The sequence below is a fragment of the Sarcophilus harrisii genome, chromosome 2, assembly GCF_902635505.1.
Source record: "Sarcophilus harrisii chromosome 2, mSarHar1.11, whole genome shotgun sequence".
Lineage (NCBI taxonomy): Eukaryota > Metazoa > Chordata > Mammalia > Dasyuromorphia > Dasyuridae > Sarcophilus > Sarcophilus harrisii.
This window is the reverse complement of record NC_045427.1, coordinates 598725930-598745127: the sequence shown is the minus strand read 5'-3', so window position 1 is coordinate 598745127 and position 19198 is coordinate 598725930. Positions and strand designations below refer to the sequence as shown.

Here is a 19198-nt window from a genome sequence, read left to right as displayed (position 1 = left end):
GAGGGTGATAAACGTCCTCAGCTGCCACATCTGGCCCCTGGGCCATAATTTGAGGACCCCTGCGTCACAATCTACTATTGAAAGTGAGACCTCCAAATATTTTATTTCAAATAGATGTCTACATTAGTCTGTGGGTGAAATTTCATCATAGGGTACCCTGGGAAGGCTCTGGTAAATCCAAACTTCAATAGTATATATAGACAAACAAAGCTACACAATAGAACCACCTATTTCAATAGACACATATGGGGGAACCTGCACTTCAAAATAGTGACCAGAATCTTGGTCCAAGAATAGAATATAGATCACTACACCAAGGAACATGGGATCATGGCTCTAGAATAGGGATTCTTAACCTGGGATCCATAAATATCCAAACAATCTGGGTGGAGATTTTAGGAAGGTCATGGATTCAGAATTCAGAATTCCATATTTATTTTTGCTCATCTTGGATTTTCCTTATAATCCTGCATATTTCATTTTATATATGTAAAAATACTATTCAAGGTAAGGTCTACAGCCGTCATCAGAATGTCAAAGGGGTTTATGCCTTTTGAAAAGTTCAAAAGCTCTGATCTAGATCTATAAAGGACCTTAGAGGCCACCTGATTTAAACTATTCATGTTACAAATGAATAGAAAGAAAATAAAAGGACATAAAATAACTTCCTCTAGGGCAAAGAGATAGGTAAAAGAGTTGATATTCAAGGTCAAATCCTCCAGCTAGAATTCATCCCTCTTTCTACTGACACATGGAGAAGCCCGCCAACTATTCAATGGGCTACTTCAATAGTCCCACTAGGGTAGCCACCATGAGCAGCAGCCATGGTATTCTGTGCATAAATAGGTAGAATCCCTACTAGATACAGGTTCAGGCACTAGAAATACCAATAGCCCTAACACATCAGCCACTGAAAGGGATAACACTGTCCCAGCTCCAAACAGGCTAAGGCCTTGCTTGGGCCTGTATTTGCTCTGGTTGTATTAACAACAACATCCCAGAGGAAATAAATTGGAGTGGTCAGCTGTGTTTCCAGGCCAGGAATGGTGGTCACTAATAAGCGATGAAATCCAAACTCAAATTCAGTTCGACTGATTTTTCCACATGTGAGAATTTAAATATATTTATGAACCTGTGAGCCAACATAGGGAGCAGTTGTTATCATACCCCTACAATGAACTAATAATGCCAAGAGGTTGGGCGCAAGCATAGGAAAAGCCCAGCCAAGCGTGGGGCAGCTGCTTCCAGTTTCTTCCAAGTGCTAGTCATGGAAAGCAAGTTCATATTTTAACGTGTCACAGCATTGGCTGATATTGTGATCTTGAGGACAGACCAATCAGTTTTAAATGAGCCAGAGTCAGAACCATTTTACACTAGAGAAACAGATTAATTTTTCAAATGATTGTAATAGGGTCCACATAAATTTATTTATTCCTTGTGGTCTTGGACCATAATATTCCTCTATCCACAACTACTAAATTAGTCTAATTTGTAAATCTCCTAGGATTTTCATAATCCCAAGGGATAAAAGAAAAGAGAAAGACTTCTGTGTTTTGGGGAAATTTGAAAAATGACAACAAAAAACAATCAATAAATTCCAATGACTCCTACTGTCCCTTGAAACAAATATGAACATCTCTGTTCTAAGAATCTTCACAAATTAACCCCACCTACATCTCTGACCTTATTATAAATTTCTCAATAGAATATAGGCTCCTTGGTGGTAGGGATTATGCCATTTTTGTCTTTGTATCTCCAGTGATTAGCCCAACACCTAGCACATACTAGAACAAGTAAGTAACTACTTGTTGATTGATTGATAAACAAGGACCCCAAAGATTTCTTTTAATCTTGTATGTTTATAGACAACTGAAAAAATTAAGATGTGGGACCTTTGGTCTTTCCCTCAGAGTTAGTCTTAGAAATGTTTGCTCAGATTTGGAACTATGCTCAAAAAGTTATCAAACTATTCATACACTTTGATCCAGCAGTGTTTCTACTGGGCTTATATCCCAAAGAGACACTAAAGAAGGGAAAGAGACCTGTATATGCCAAAATGTTTGTGGCAGCCCTGTTTGTATTGGCCAGAAACTGGAAAATGAATGGATGTCCATCAATTGGAGATTGGTTGGGTAAATTGTGGGATATGAATATTATGGAATATTATTGTTCTGCAAGAAATGACCAGCAGGATGATTTCAAAGGATTGGCGAGACTTACATGAACTGATGCTAAGTGAAATGAGCAGAACCAGGAGATCATTATATACCTCAACAACGATACTGTATGAGGATGTATTCTGATGGAAGTGGATTTCTTTGACAAAGAGAAGATCTAACTCAGTTTCAATTGATCAATGATGGACAGAAGCAGCTACACCCAAAGAAAGAACACTGGGAAATGAATGTAAACTGTTTACATTTTTGTCTTTCTCCCCAGGTTATTTTTACCTTCTGAATCCAATTCTCCCTGTTCAACAAGAGAACTGTTCGGTTCTGCACACATATATTGTATCTAGGATACACTATGACATATTTAACTTGTATAGGACTGCTTGCCATCTGGGGGAGGGGGTGAAGGGAGGGAGAGGAGAAGTCAGAACAGAAATGAGTGCAAGGGATAATGTTGTAAAAAAATTACCCAGGCATGGGCTCTGTCAATAAAAACTTATAATAAAAAAAAGAAGAAAAAAAAAAAGAAATGTTTCCTCAAAGCTGAAAGAGAATCAAAAACCTTTAAGAAAATTTTGGCATAATGAGGTAGACAAACAACATAATATTGAATAGAGTGGCCACTAGTGAATTCATAGAATGTTCAAGATATACTAACAGATGAAAATTTGAAGCCATTTGTCTATCTAAATTACACTTAATTGCAGGAATTGTGTGAATGGTCTCTCTTTTTGCTATAGTCAATCACCAATCTAAATCCTGAATCTTGAATATATAATGATGTTATTTGCCAGGAATTCCCTCTTCTCCATTTCTCACCTTATACCATTCAGAGGCCTCCTGCTACTATTTCTTTCTTCATGCCTATTTTACAAGAACTATTATTTCTTTTTACCAAGGAAAACCCCTCTATATGCAAAAAGCTTTTCCAGCAGATTTCCCCCTCAATCATGACTACTCTCACTAATCTTCAATCGCTTCAATCCTATGAAAACCATGGGAATACTCTAAAACTATGTCCTGAACTTTCTCTTCTTATTCTATAGTATTTTACTTGGTGATCTCATCAATGCCCATTGTCTCAATTATGATGTCTCTTCAAATGACTCATTTGAAGTCATTTGAAGAGAATGACTCTTAAATATATTTGTCCAACCCTAGCTTCTAATCACCTCCACTCTTGCATTACCAATTGCTTATCAGACAACTCAAACTGGATAATCTATAAATATCTTAAACTTAACATATCCAAAGTTGAACTCTTTTTCTTTTACCAAAAGCCCTCATGTCTTCCTAACTTTTCTGTCAAAAGTCCACTATCTTCTGAGTCACCCAAGATCATAACTTTGGTGACATTCTCAACTCGACTCTTTCTCACTTTCTATATCCACTCAGTTTCCAAGTCCTCTTATTTCTACCTTCATAATATCTTTCATTTATCTCATAATATCTCCTCCAACAATATAACTACCTTGGTGTAGGGTTTTATCACCTCATATCTAAACTAGCTTATTGGTTGTTCTCCCTGTCTCAAGTCTCTCCCTAGTTCCAATCAATCCTCCACTCATCTGTCAAATTGATTTACCTAAAACACAGACCTATGTTACTCCATTCTCATTCAAAAAAGTTGCCTACTATCTCCAGGATGAAATATAAAATTATCAGTTTGTCTTTTAAACCTTCCTACCTTTCCAGTCTTCTTATATCTTAATTTGCTCCACACTCAATGATCCAGTGCCATTGACCTCCATGCTGCTACTCTTCACCTAGATAATCCATCTCCCAACTTTGAGCGTTTTTCATTAATTGTCCTCGATGCCAAGAATTCTCTCCTGCTTCATTTCACTTCCTGGCATCTCTGGTTTCCTTCAGGTTTCAGGTAAAGTCCCACTTCTTGCAAGAAGAATTTCATAGTTCTTAATTTTAGTGACTTGCCTCTGAGATGACCTGCACTTTATCCTATCAATGTCTTGTTTGTACTAGTTATTTACCAGTTGTCTTCACCAATATACTGAGCTCACTGAGATCAGAGACTCATTTTTCTTTCTTTTGTTTTGTTTTTACTTCTGTTTGTATCCCCAGCATTTAGCCCAATGTCTAGCATATGGTAGGCATTTAATAAATAGTTACTGACTTGCCAGTACCACAGTTAAGGCAATTATTATTGTCAAATATATCAAAATTGTAGATGGTATCATATTCTGGAAAATTATGTGGTATGTGAAAGAAATAAATATATTATCAATCTTATTATTTCTGAAAAATGAGTCTACAGCATGCAAGCAATCTTGAAAACTGCTAGAATTGTCAGTAACATTTTCTCAAGGCTCAAATAGCAAAGAATTTTCTCTTCTCATAGTTCAATATCACCATTCAAACTCCCAAGTGACTACAGAATTATAATGCTGCATAAAAGACAATTTTAGACCCAAAAAAATAGTATTTTCAAAATTTTTCAGGCTAATTATAAACACAAAAGATTTTTCACAAATCATAGCAAAAATTAAGTTTTTCTCCCAAGTTCCTTATATAATTTTCCTTCCTTCTCTTTCTGTTTCTTTATAAGAGGTTGGCTTACAATAGCAGGAAATGGGTTTTTCCAGAGGGTAATAAATGAGAATCCTTATAATAACAAGTCATCCCCTTCTCACATATACATGCACCACAACTGAATTTTTTTTCTTTTAACCTAAATTATATTTGCTTAAATATTGGACAACCCATCCTCATACAGATGCAAAGACAAAATCAAAAACTAAAATTCTGAGAACTACTTTCACCCAGTGACAAAGACTATTCTCAGTTGTTCAAATCTACCATCCAAACTGCCCTTAGTCTGAGCAGAAAGAGACGAATTCAATTGATATTGAACTTTCAGCTCATAGGTAGTGACATGAGGCTGAGTGGAAGAAACATCATATACAATCATCATCCAAGATAGAAAGGATAAACTATTGCCTCCTCTTATGGGACCAGAGAGAGCTAAAAGATTGATTTCTAGCCATGAACAATACCCTAGAAAAGTGGGAAGGAGAAAAGAGAGAGGAGGTGTATTGGTTAGCTCTTTATTCCAGAAGTATGACTTACACATATAACTCACTCTTGCACCCTAGCCAAAAAAGACAGAGAAATGAGAAAATAATCATAAAAAAGAAGAAAGGCTAGCCGTCTGCTTTTACAAACACCATTTCTCTCCCTCCTCCTCCCCTCTCTCTACTGGGCTTGCCAAAGCTTGTAGTCATGGTTTTTACATTTTACATTTGTACAATTGCCAGCTCAGCCCAAGGACCAAAATGAGCCACATCTTTCAATTAAATATACCCTGAAAACTCCAAGTTCATTTTTGTCCAAGTTTTTAACCACACTTGGCTGCTATCTATAGCCACAGAATCCCATTTATCTTTTCTTTTGTGTTTTGCTTCCAGGGGAAAAAATCTGGGCTGACAGATTGCTTCATTTGGGAGAATTTAGGGGAAAAGTGAGCCCATATGAACAGTGGTATGAAGTGAAGTGTCTGGCTGGAAATTCAGTAATGATTAGCTCACTCCCAAAAAAAAATGAGATATTGAATGAACAGAAGGATTTTTTAATTTCCCTGAAAATTTAAGGAACATGACTAATATATAAAGAATGTATTTTTATATAATTAGTATTTTTCAAATTCTCCTCCCTCCAGTATCCCTGTAATATCCTACATTATAAAAGACTACCTTTAGCTATAGAGAAGAAGTAATTAGATCAAAGTCGCCCAATATTCAATGACAGATCTTAAATATAGTTCATGACACAAATCTCCCAATTCTATGTAATATTCACCCTCATCACAATATCATTCTTTAGTTATATTATTGCATCTGGATTAAAATGAAAAATTCATCATCTGGATTTAGCATTTTTCCTTGAATAGCAGCATGAATGTCAAAATGTCATTCAGTTCAACATTTGTTAAACACCTACTGTGTGTGAAGTGAGAAGTAGCAGTAAGAGACTGCTTAAGGGTCAAGTCAGCAAGATCTAGGATCAAGTCCCACTGTAGCTCAATCACTGACTATACAATGCTGCCACAAATTGCTTAATCTCCCAACTCTTCAATACTATATATTGTAGAGCATGTTCATGCAATCAGTGATGAAATTCCTTAATAGAAACTCTCTATGTGAAAGAAATCATGGCTACCATAAAAAAGTATAGCGTGTATGTGTGTGTGTATTTTGGTATGATTTTTCTAGACGTGATTTAATTGGTTTAGGGAGCTCATAGGTTCTGTGTAACATAAAAGACACTATATTAGTATTAAATTCAAACATGGGAATATAAAAAAAGAAACAATTCTTATCCTTGAAGAACTGATAAAGAAAAACACATTACACAGTTAAGAATGACATATGGTGAAATGTGCTAAAGACAATGAAGGGTCCAAGGTATAATCAGAAATTTATGAAAAGGCTACAACAGCATAAAGATAAGGGAATTAGAGAAGGCTCATGAAGAGACAGCACCTAAGCCAGACCTTGAAGGAAGAAAAGGATTTCAACAGGAATTGACGCAGATGATGTACATTCCAGGTATATGAGATAATGTGAACAGATGTACTCTAGGGATGAGAATTATAGCAATCTCAAAATAACCAATTATCCAATTTCCTGGAATATAGAACTTACAAAATACAGCAGTTTGAAATATGATAGGGAAGATAAGTTGGAGCCAGTTCAAAAAAGATGCTTAAATCTCGACTAAGGAATGTGTATTTTTGTACAAATTGGTAACAGAAATTATAAGGTCTTTACTAGAAGATCTATAACCTCTAGAAAGAACCTTTGGGATATAGATAGGGAAGTAACTTAGAAATTCTCATACTTAAAAGTGAGATTAAAAAGAAGATTCAGTAGAAACCAAGACTCTGCAATCTTATCAGTCTGAATTTCACTTTCTACTCGAATGGAAGCTCCTTAAGAGCAGGCACTTTCCCACTTTTCTATTTGTGCCTGGCACATAGTAGGCACATAAAAGCTTGTTGACTGATTGGTTTCCTTACATGTTATATTTCCTTACTTGGTCACCTTCTCCTCCTTGATAATCTCTTTATATATTCTGTGTCCTGATTCTCCTCCTCTTTGATTCCTCCATCTCTGTCTCCTTTAATGAGATCCTCCTCCAGATCATATTCACTAACCATAAATGTCCCTCGGGTTTTTGTCTTGGACCCTTTTTTCTTTCCCCTCTATATTAATTCACTTAGTGGCCACATCACTTCCTTTGGACTTAATTATCATCTCTATGCTGATGATTCTCAAAATCTCTATTCTACCCCAAACTTTCTACTAACTTTTCATCTTACATCTCCAATTGCCTTTCAAACATCTTAAATTATAAATCTACTGGATATCTTAAACTAAACATGTCCAAATTGGAACTCATTACCTTTCCCCCTAATCCTTACCCCACTCTTGCCTTCCCTATTAATGGGTAGAAGTAATGCTACTTACATAGTGTTTCAGGCTTACAATGAAGTAGTCATTCTGGTCTCCTCACTATCTCTCACCCTCCAGATCCAATTTCTTGCGAAGACCTATTACCTCACTTTTGCAGCATCTCCCAAATACCCCTCTCTCTGCTCTGATGTTGCTATCACTCTATTATACCCATTACCTTCATTACCTCATGCCTAGACTAATTGCAATAGTCTTCTGGCTCTATTTTGCTATTAAAGTGATTTTCCTAAAACACAGATCCAGCCATCATCCCCTACTAAATAAACTTCAGTCTCTCTATTGTCCCTAAAGACAAATACAAAATGTCCTATTTAGGATTCAAAGTTCTTTATCATTTAGCCTCCTCCAACTTTCCAGATTTCTTACATCTTATTCCTCAACATGTACTCTGATCCAATAACACTGGCCTCCTTATTGTTCCACAAACAAGATATTCTATCTCCTTGAGCTGTCCCCATGACTCAGAATTCTCTCCCTCCTTTGTTCCAACTACTGACTTATTGGCAAAGATAGTGGAGTACATTTCCATTTCTTTCTCCAGCTCATTTTATAGATGAGGAACTGAGACAGAAACGGTGTTACTTTTCCAGAATTACACAGCTAGTAAGTGTCTGAGGCAAAGATGTGCATCCAGTTGCCTCTATTGTCTCTCCCCCATTAGACTATAAATTCTTTGAAGGCAAAGACTTTTACTTCTTTTTGTATCCCCATAGCCTAGTACAGTGCCTAATATATACTAGGTACTTAATAAATATTGATTAATTAATTGACTGAGTATATAAATGAGTTAAATAAGATGACTTCCAAGTTTCTTACCCAACATTAATCTTCAATTCTGTGATCTTAAGATCCAGTGAACATGAAACCTAAGAGTTTGACACACAACCCAGATGAGAGATCTATGGGGAAGAGTTAGCTTCCTCCAGGAAGAATGAATCAAAGAGAACAAGAAAGTTAAGATACATCAAACTCTTGTTTTTTCTCCACGTTCAGAGTCTAGGGCTAACTTTAGGAATCCTCACAGCATTGCCACTTTTTCCTTTCATTTGTTGTTATTTATTTGTGGCTCTCTATAGCAGCAGTTGGAAAAATAAAAGGGGAGGGGAAAAAACCTAAATGGCATTTGTGTGTGTAATTCAGAGATAGCTTAGAAGTTGGAAACCTGCCTCACCTTATGCAAGAAAGCTGAGCAAAAGCAAATCAGGACTAGCCAAAGCGGGAAGGAGGGGAAATCATTGATCACCTACAATGAAAGCCAATGAAGCAGTCCCTGGCCTGCAAAGTAAAAGAAAACACAGATACCCAGAGTGAAAGCAGCAAGTCACTTCCCTGTGGCAACACATGTAATAATGAGTCACATTTATATATTACTTTGGAGGTTGCAAGACTTGTCCACACAGCGCCTCAGTAGTATATTATATCCACATTTCAAGCAAAGGAAACTGAGGCAGAAGGAGGTGAAATGATTTATTCAAGTCACACAGCTAGTAAGTGTCAAAGATAAGATTCAAACCAAGTTTCCTCCTATCTCCAAATACCTTGTTTATACCAGGCTATCTTTTAGCATATACATATTACAATGTATAATATATAATGTATATTAATTAATATTAATCATTACTTATTAAAATAATTATTTATATGAATATATAAATGTTAATGTGATAAATTATTTTATTAATGTGATATATTAATTGATAATGATTAATAGTATATATTAATATTATTGATTAAATCAATTGATAAATATATATTAATATACAATGTATAATATGTTATCACATCATTTTATAGGTTAACTTCCAAATAAATATTCTTGTAAACTTTGGATAAAGTATTGAAGTTTTGACAGTCTTTGACATTTTGTTGTCTTTGGATCAGGAAGCAAATTTTTTTTGACAATTTAAAAACAGTACTTAAAAAACAAACTTAGGGCTCATATCAGGCTCAACCATTCTAGCCAGAGTCATTATGAGTAGTTTGGGCATCCAGGGAAACAACACATATAGGACAAGAAGCATGAAAGGATTCTCACATCAATGTCTAATCCACATATAAAAATAATTCAAATACTTAAAGCAAATTCAATTAAGCAAGAGAAAAAATCAGTTTGTCCCTTCTGTTTTGTGCCGCCTAGATTTTGATACATTGAGGTAATATCCCTGCTGTCCCATCTTGAAGACAACTCTCTGCCTGACTCATTGGAAATTTCTACTTCCAGAATTCTTCATAAAAATGCAAAATAGAGAAATACACAAAGAGATTAAGATTCAAGAAGTGCTTGTTTGTTTTTTTTATGCAGTATCATTACTCTCTAAATAACAGATTAAAAAATAATGAACATATACTAACAAGTAAGTTAAGGAGATATATGTTCTATTCCTGATTCTGCCAGTGACTAGTATCATGAATTTACATCAGTCATGTGATATCTCCAAGGTTTAGTTCCTTTATCTTTAAAGGAAGGAGTAGAGAAGACTAAGTGATCTCTATTGTTCTTTCTGAATCTGATATTCTAATTCTATAAGTAAAAGAAACCCTTCTTTTAGCGTCAAATCCTGACATTCCATCAAATAGTACTCATTTAAATGTTAGCTCTCTGCCTATAACACATGGAAATTCAGGGCACATCTCTACTTTGTACTTTCCAAAAACTGACATAAAATAATGGATTCTTCATAGATATTAAGAAGGACTCTTTCAATTTTGCTGCCAATTGTAAGCCTGTTAAGCTGCACACCCTTCTGATGATAAACTATAATAATATGATTTATCTTAAAGCACCCAAACATCTCTATAAATTGGATTTACTTTATCTTTCTCATAAAGAAAAACCTTATTTGGGTTTCTAAGTTGTCCTTTTTGTATGATATTATTCACCTTAGGATAAACTGAAGTGTATTTTTTTTAAAGAGCTAGTTTCATATGACTCTTGGAAAGAATGTTATGATGCTCTTTCTTCCTGGATCCAACTTCCATGTCTCTCTCTCTCTCTATGAACCATGTGGATTTCTATAAGACAATCCTCTTTATTCTTATCACTAATCTCAAATGTAAATACAAATAGCTTAATCTTTATAATTCAAAAAGTAATATGGTCTTGTAGCTCACCAACATCCCAAACTTCCAATCTATCTCCTAGGTAATCTGGCTCAAATAAGTCAAGAGAAATATTCCAAGTAAATGCTTTCAAATGCTTCTGGCAACTTTAAAATATATTTTATTAATAGTATGTGTTTTTACATCACCTATATTTCCCACTGTATCTCTCCCTCTCTTTCAGAAGGCCATCCCTAATAATAAAGAAAAAAAGAAGAAAAAGGAAAGGGTCAGCAAAACTAACCAACATATCAAAAAATTTTCATATTATATGTAATATCCACTGCATCCAATTGTGAAAATATGATGATCAAGCTTGTTGCCCTCCAAAAAAAGTGATATGAAAAGTGCTTCCCCTTTGTTGCAAAGATTGAGAGTCACGGGTGTGAATGCTATTAGGCATTTTAATAGTCTCTGCTACCCATTAATGGAAATGCCTATGGAATAATGAGTTCTCTGTCATATGCAACCACAAACTAAAGACTGGATAAGGAATTGATACCTTCATATCAATTGAATTAGATAAACTCTAGATCCTTTTCCAAGTGGGTGAGTCCAGGAGTCTGTGAAATGCATGACATCCATTTGTTATGGCTACAAATGCTACTTAACATCAAATCTGATTTCTATTATTAAACATAAAACAAGAGGCAGCATGACAGTGAATAATGTGACAGCCTTAGAAGCAGGAAGAGCTCAAACAAGGTCCAAATCCTCCTCTTTTGTAAATTAGGCTGACCTTAGACAATTTATTTAAACCCTCATTACCCCTGTCAACTCTCTTAAAACTACAGACAGAATTCTTATCTAACTCAAATTTCCTAAAATGGAAGTTACCCAAGATGGAAGTACCCCATACCACTGAAGTCACAGATATGAGCAAAAAAGAAAACCTAAAACAATAAGTAATTATGAAAAGGAAACATGGAAACAAAGGTCTGAAAAGCACATTCTCTTGGGATTTTTTTCATTGCCAAGATGCTAATTTTTTTCAGTTTCCATAATTTAGTAGATCTTTGAGGAACTGTAACACTATTCCCAGATATAATGGCAGAGTCAGGTGTTTTTAGAGAATATATGAGGCATGGTTATGATTATCTGTGTCTTCCACAGAGGATTTGTTTGGCACCCTTCTGATTTGCTCAAAATAGCTGTTATTTTTAATATCACATAGCTGCCCAGTCCTCCACTGGACCCTTGTTTCCCAAAGGCTAATAAGCAGCACAGCCAAAAGTTTGGGCAGGTTCTACCAAATCCAAAAGACTGTTCTCCATTTTCTTTCATTTTGCCCTTCTCTTCTAATTCTACTCTTATCTGTTTTTCTGATTCTATTCCAATCTGTCTGATTGCTCTTTCTCAGTTTCTTTTGCTGGTTCATTGCCGATGGTACACCCCTTTAAGAGCTGGTCTTATTTTCCCAGCCTTTCTCCCTTCTCTCTCTACAATCTCTATGTGGATGAGCTCATCATCTTAGTTTAATTATTATCCCAATGCAGATGAATCAGAGAGCTATGCACCCAGTTCTAAAATGTCCTCTGAACTTCAGACTTCCATTAGAAAATGAATGTTGTACATCCAAGATAGTGAATTAGAGGCAAAAACTTAGCTGAGCTCTCCCAACATTCCCCTCCAAACAACTTTTAAAATAACTTTTCAGATCAAATTCTGGAAGTAGCAGAGTCAACAAAAGATCAGAGAGGAATATTTTCCCATTCTAAGAAAAATTAGGAGGCAGGCAGGAAAAGTTTGTTACACTGGAGTGGAGACCAGTCCAGAGTACGGGCACACCATAATGTTTCAACACCAGTGGAAGGACCTAGAAATAATTGCAGCAGCAGCTTTGGGAGCTCTCAAATGAAACACAGGAAGGGGGTTGGACAATTGGTCAGAAAAAAATTATAGGAGACCCTTTCCTGGCACTAGTTGGCAACTCTATTGTCCATAAGCAATTCTGGATCACAGTTCTAGGGTGGTCTGTAACAAGAAAGCAGGGGCTTTGGTCACAGTTCCAAGGCACAGGTATGCTAGAACTGGTAAATGCAGAAGAGCAGAACACCTGGTTCCAGGGACAAGGGGAATTATGGCTGAACTTGTGGCTGTAGCAGAGTCAGGGCTTTTACTAATAAATACTATTAATAATACTAATATCATAGTATAGACTAGGATCACATCCCCTTGGAAGTACTTAAGATTTGCATATTCCTTTCCCCAGTTCCAGAACTCACTCTGAAAACATCAACATAAAAAATCCTGAAACTTGGAAAAATGTCTCCATACCCCAAGCTAAACAGAGCCCAACTTTAATGTAAAGTTCAAAGTCAAGCAATAAACTGGGAAAAAATGATCATGCAACAAAAAATCGGCCATAAAAAGTTACTGTGGTGGCAGGAAAGGCCAAAACATATCTCAGAAGAAGAAAAGGTGAAAATAACTACAAGCAAAGCCTCAAAGACAAATATTAATTGAACCCAAGCCCAACAAGAATTTCAGGAACTGTGTGTGTGTGTGTGTGTGTGTGTGTGTGTGTGTGTGTGTGTGTCAGAGAGAGAGAGAGAGAGAGAGAGAGAGAGAGATGAAAATGGTAGAGAAAAAACTAAGGAGAGAAATGAGAAAGATGCAAAAAAGTTATGGAAAGGGAGTTAGCTTGACAAAAGGAGCATATACACACACACATACATGCACACATGCACATACACACTAATGAATATAGCACTTTAAAAACAGAATTAGCCTAGTGGTAAGAGACTCACAAAAATTTGTTGATAAAAAGAACTTCTGAAAAAGCTTAATAGGTCAAATGGAAAAGAAAGTACAAAAATTCATAGAAAAAAAAATTTTTTTCCTGAGGCAATTGGGGGTAAGTGACTTGCTCAGGGTCACACAGCTAGGAAGTATTAAGTGTCTGAGGTCGGATTTGAACTCAGGGCCTTCTGACTTCAGGGCTGCTGTTCTATCCACTGCACCACTTAGCTGCCTGGAAAAAAAAAAAAAAAAGTTCTTTAAAAGAAAAATTGGTCAGATGGAAAATTTGCTTACTAGAAACATTAAAAATCAGAATTGGGCAAGTAGAAACTAATAAGTCTGTAAGACATCAAGAAACAGTAAAATGAAGTCAATAGTTCAATAAAAGAAAGCAGTGTACTTTCTGACACCTGCAATAGTTAGCATTGTTTTGAAAATAAAGCATAATAGAAAAGATGAATCCATGGAGTAAGTCCCACGTCAGAAACGATAGAAAGCACTCAAAAGGCAGAAACTAGGATGGATATCTTGGAAGAAGAAATCAGAAAAAAATAGAGAAACCAGATGACGACAGGAGTTGTGAATCTAAAAATGAGGATCTAGAATAAACGAAAAGAGAAGACAAATAACAAAAAAGTTTAAAAATCATTTTTGAAAGGAGTCCAAAAAATAAAATTTTAAAAATTTATGAGCAGCTGAAGGGAAGAAAAGGAAAGGGGAATGTATCTGATTTATTATGAAGAAAAAAAATATTATTATTATGGAGTATAAATATACAATCAGATAAAAGCAAGAGAGAAGAACTAATTAAACAAAATCCTAAAAATAAAGGGATAAAAAACAAGAAGAGTATGTGAGGTGAAGGGAAGAAAGCCAGTGGAAACAAGGCAGCCTAAAAAAGATTAAATAAAGTAGCTAAAGGATTATAATATTATGCTTACAATAGAAGGGGGATCACAACTTTAAAAAAAATAATTTTAGAGATAGGTAAAGGAAAATATAAACCAAACAAACTTTAAATGATGTTTAAACAATTCAATGATGAGTTAAACAATTCAATAAAATGAAAAGGGAGTGACAGAGTACATAAGAAAACAAAACCCTATGATCTGTTGCTTACAGGAAGCACATTAAAAAAAACAAATAAAAAAAAAGATGAATCAAAAATAAAACTGAGAAAATTGGGGCAAATATATTATGCATCAAATGAATGTTAAAAAAAAAAAAATAAGCAAGAGTTGCCATTATGCTCTCAGACAATGCAAAAACAAATATTTAAAATGTAAAAAAGGATAAACAAGAAAATTACGTTATACTAAAAATAAACCATAAACCACAAGCCAATGCCAGGGATAAACTTATATGCTCCAATGTTTTGTTATCCAAATTCATAAAGGAAACATTATCGGAGTTTCAAGAAGACACATATTCTAATATAAAAGAGACTGTCAATTTTTAAGAGTAACAGTAAAATCAACAAAAGGGAAACAAATTAACTAAACAAATTTATAAAATAACTAGAGTTAAAGGACTTATGGTGTCTTCTAATTCAATACACATATTTCTAGGCAGTACAGGAACTTTTAAAAAAAATCAAGCTTGTACTAGGGCACATAGATATTACAAACAAACACAAAAAGGCAGAAATAGTCAATACTTTTTTTTATAGACCATATTATAATAAGAACAGAATTTGATTCAAGGACTACAAATGGAAAATACAGACCTAAATGGATACTTGAAAATTAAATCTTAAATAATTAATAGGATAAAGAACAAATCACAGAAACAATAACTGTATAAAAGAAAATTATGATAATGAAAACAACATCCCAAAATTTCAAGGATGCAGCTGAAGCTGCTGTCCACAGGTTAATATCAGTTCTTATAATCATACATTAGAAAAAGAAGACCAATGAACTAAAAATGAATTTTTTTAAATTAAAAACCAATAAGTAAAATTTAAAATAAGTACAAAAAAGGATGTTTTAAATTAGAGGAACAATAGATAAATTAAGGAATAACATAGAAATGATAAATAAAACTAAAATCTGTTTTGTGAAAATACTAGTAAGGTTGATATAGCCTTAGCTGTAATGAGCTGAAGCTTGAGTTGATGCACTGAGGTCCCAAGCACATGAGGCTAAATAGCAATTGGACCATACTCTATTAATATATGTTTGGAGAAAGAATGCCCCACCTACTCTTTGTGCAAGTTTTGATGTGTTGAATAGGAAATGACGTAGAGACGATTTTGGTGGGTAGAGAGAGAGAGGCAGAGAGAGACTGCTGGCCGGGTTTGTGTCGCCCGGCTGCTCACACTTCCTATCGCCATCCCTCTTCACCTCCGCAAAGAATAAAGATCGAGAATTTTCCCTTAACCTGAATTCCTGACTCATGCTGATTTTAAAATACATGGTCATCACACTTAGCTAATCTGATTAAAAAGAAAACTAAAACAATAAAATAGTAAAATGAGCAGATGAAGTCACAGCATAACCAAAATAAGTCAAAAGAATAATTAGGGTATATTAAGCAGGGACAGCTAGGTGGCACAGTAGGCCACCAGCCCTAAAGTCAGGAGGACCTCAATTCAAATCCAACCTTAGACGTTTAACACTTTCTAGCTGTGTGACCCTGGGCAAGTCACTTAACCCCAATTGCCTTAGCAAAATAAATATATATATATATATATATATATATATATATATATATAATGCAAAGTTATATGCTAAGAAAATAGAACACAAAAGAGAGGAAAATCTTCAAAAAAATAAAATACTCAAACTATTAAAAGATGAGATAAATATACCCAAACTCAGAAAATGAAATTTATCTAGCTGTAAAGAAACTACCAAGGGGGGGAGGGGGAATCCTAGATTTAATGGATTAACTGGATAAACTTTTAAAGAATGTTTAAAGAATAAAACCCATACTTCACAAATTATGTTGAAAACTGAGAAAGAAAAATCCTACCAGAAAGATTTTATGAGATAAATGTAGTGTTAGTGCCTAAACCTAAAAAGATAAAATATATAAAGAAAATTATAGGTAAATATCATTAATGAATATCAACTCAGAAATTTTAAACAAAATCCTATCAAACAAATTACACCTATTTATCCAAGAAATCATTCATTATGTTCAAAAAGGACTTACACCAGGCATACAAAAAATGATTCAACATTAGGAAAACAATCAATATAATTAGTCATATTAAATTCCAAAACATCCAAACCACATGATCTTAATAAGTGCAGAAAAAGCCTGCAACAAAGTAGAAGATTTTTTCTTAAATTTTAAAATGTTACTTTTCTGTTTTAATTGAATACATGTTGAAATATTGTTTAGGTCAAACAGGATAAACCTACTATAGCCAAATTTTTCCCATTTTCATAATTATTTCTTAAAATAACTAGAGTTAATATGAAGTATCATTTCATGATTATTATAATATTTTATATGGCAATAAAGTTTTTCCAGCTTAAAAAAACAAAAATCTTTTTACATAATAATAATAAAACACAAGAAAGAATAATAGAAAGGGAAATTTCATTTCATATAACTACAAAATGAATAAAATATCTGGGGATCCATCTCCCAAAGCACACAAAATACTTGTAGAGATTCAATTGCAAAGAATTCCTTTAAAAATTAAAGAACCTAAATAGATTAAGGAAAGTTCAGTACTCCTGACTATCCCTTGCCAATATAATAAAAATAACAATATTTCCAAAATTACATTTTAATGCTATACCAATCAAATTACCAAGAGTTAACTTTTCAGAGTTTGATAAATTAGCAACAAAATTCATTTGAAAAAACAAAAAACCTAAAATATCAAGGGAAATAATGAAGAGAAGCAAAGATGAAGAGGGGACTAGCAACTTCCAGACCTCATATTATATTATAAAACTTTAGTCATTAATACCATCTGTTTTTTTGTTTAAAATGGAGAGAGAGAACAACAGAGCAGACTAAAAAAAAAAGGGGGAGATTCAGAAACAAGAGAACTCAGTAACCCCAGTGTTTGATAAAAAATGGAAAACATGTTACCCAGGGGAAATTCCCCATTTAGTCCCTCCCAAAAATTAAAAAAAAAAAAACTTCTAGGAAAACTGGAAAGCAGTCCAGAAGAAATTACACTTAAATCAACAATTTACACCATAAATAATATATTTTAAATAGATACATTATTTTAATATAAAGATCATATTTTTAAAAATGAAAAGAATGGATGTTGTGTCTCACAGTTATCACTAAGTGATAGAGTCAATTACAAAAGATAAAATAGATAACTGATTATTTAAAACTGAAAAGTTTCTGCACAGACAAGAAGGGAAGTGATCTAAGAGGAGAAAAAATCTTTTTACAAGATTTTTCTGATAAGGATTTAATATTCAAAATATATGTTTAAAATTCATACAGATGTGTGTAATAGCTATTCCCCAATAGATAAATGGACAAAGGATATAAACATTTTTCAAAAGCAGAACTGCAGCTCTCAGTCTTCTCCCTTTGTTTCTTCTCCCCTCTCCTTTTCTCTTTTCCTTCCTTCCTACTCTCTCTCTCCTCTCCCATCCCCATCCTTCTCTCTATCCTCTCCTTCCTAGACAATGCAGTGGTGGAGAAAGCCATGGAGCCCACCAAGATGGACATCACAGGGCTGTTCCAGGACATGTTCATTAAGATGAGCCACCACTGAAGACTATAAATTTCTGGAAAATAACAAACTGAGTAGCTTGAAGTATCTAGAATTGAAAGATTGCAATAAACAAGAGTAGAAACGTAAATGACCTAAACCAGAAATTTGCAGCATGTCAGCTTTATCAGGATCAGATAACTTTAATTGAGGAGCAAGCAGCAGCTGCTGAACAAGCAGCCTACAAGTTGGATGCATATGCAAAGAAACTAGAAGCAACGTACAAGAAGTTTGAGAGGCGATGAAAGAATTCTGTAGCACAAAGACTTTAACCCCAAGGATGTCTCATAAAGCTGAAATGGGTTGGATGGAACTTAGCAAATTCTGTGCTTCAGCTCCAGAAAAAGCAGTGGTCTTTCTGGTCCAAGGAGAATCGCAGCACCACCTTTGGTTAGATGTGTGACTTTGGGATTCATTGATGTCTTCCTAAAACTGTATCCCTGGATTTCCACTTATCATGTGCTTGATTGTGTGCCCGGATCAAGGCTCAGAAATCAGGATCAACTCCTGGCAGAGCAGACACAGGTGAGCTTCTCCACTCTCCTTGTTTCCTCCCTCCTTTCCTTCTCTCTTTGACTCTGTTCTGAATGTGTTCCCACCCCTTCTAACCTGTTCTTGAACTTAAATAATAAATGCCGATTTAGGATAAAAAAAAAAAAAAGAAAAGAAAAGCAAAATATTCACAACCATATGAAAAAATGTCCACATCATTAATAAGAGAAATGAAAAACAAAGCAACTGTCACGTTTCAAATCACATCCTAAAAACTGTCAAAAATGGCAATAGTCATTGTTGGAGGGGTTGTAGGAAGACAAGAACACTAAAACATGGTTGATGGAGCTATGAAATAACCATTTTGGAAATCAATTTGAATTTAAACTAATAAAATGGCTAAAATATCCCTATCCTTTGAACCAGAGACTCCATTACTGGTCTTGATACTCAAGAAAGCCACTAATAAAAGAAAAAGTCCATATATATTAAAATATTTA

The 19198-nt window shown here is 34.5% G+C and overlaps 1 pseudogene; it reads left to right on the top strand.

Moving 5' to 3' along the window:
* The first annotated feature begins 751 nt into the window (after positions 1–751).
* On the top strand, positions 752–18765 carry LOC116421033 (annotated as a pseudogene).
* The last annotated feature ends 433 nt before the right edge of the window (positions 18766–19198 follow it).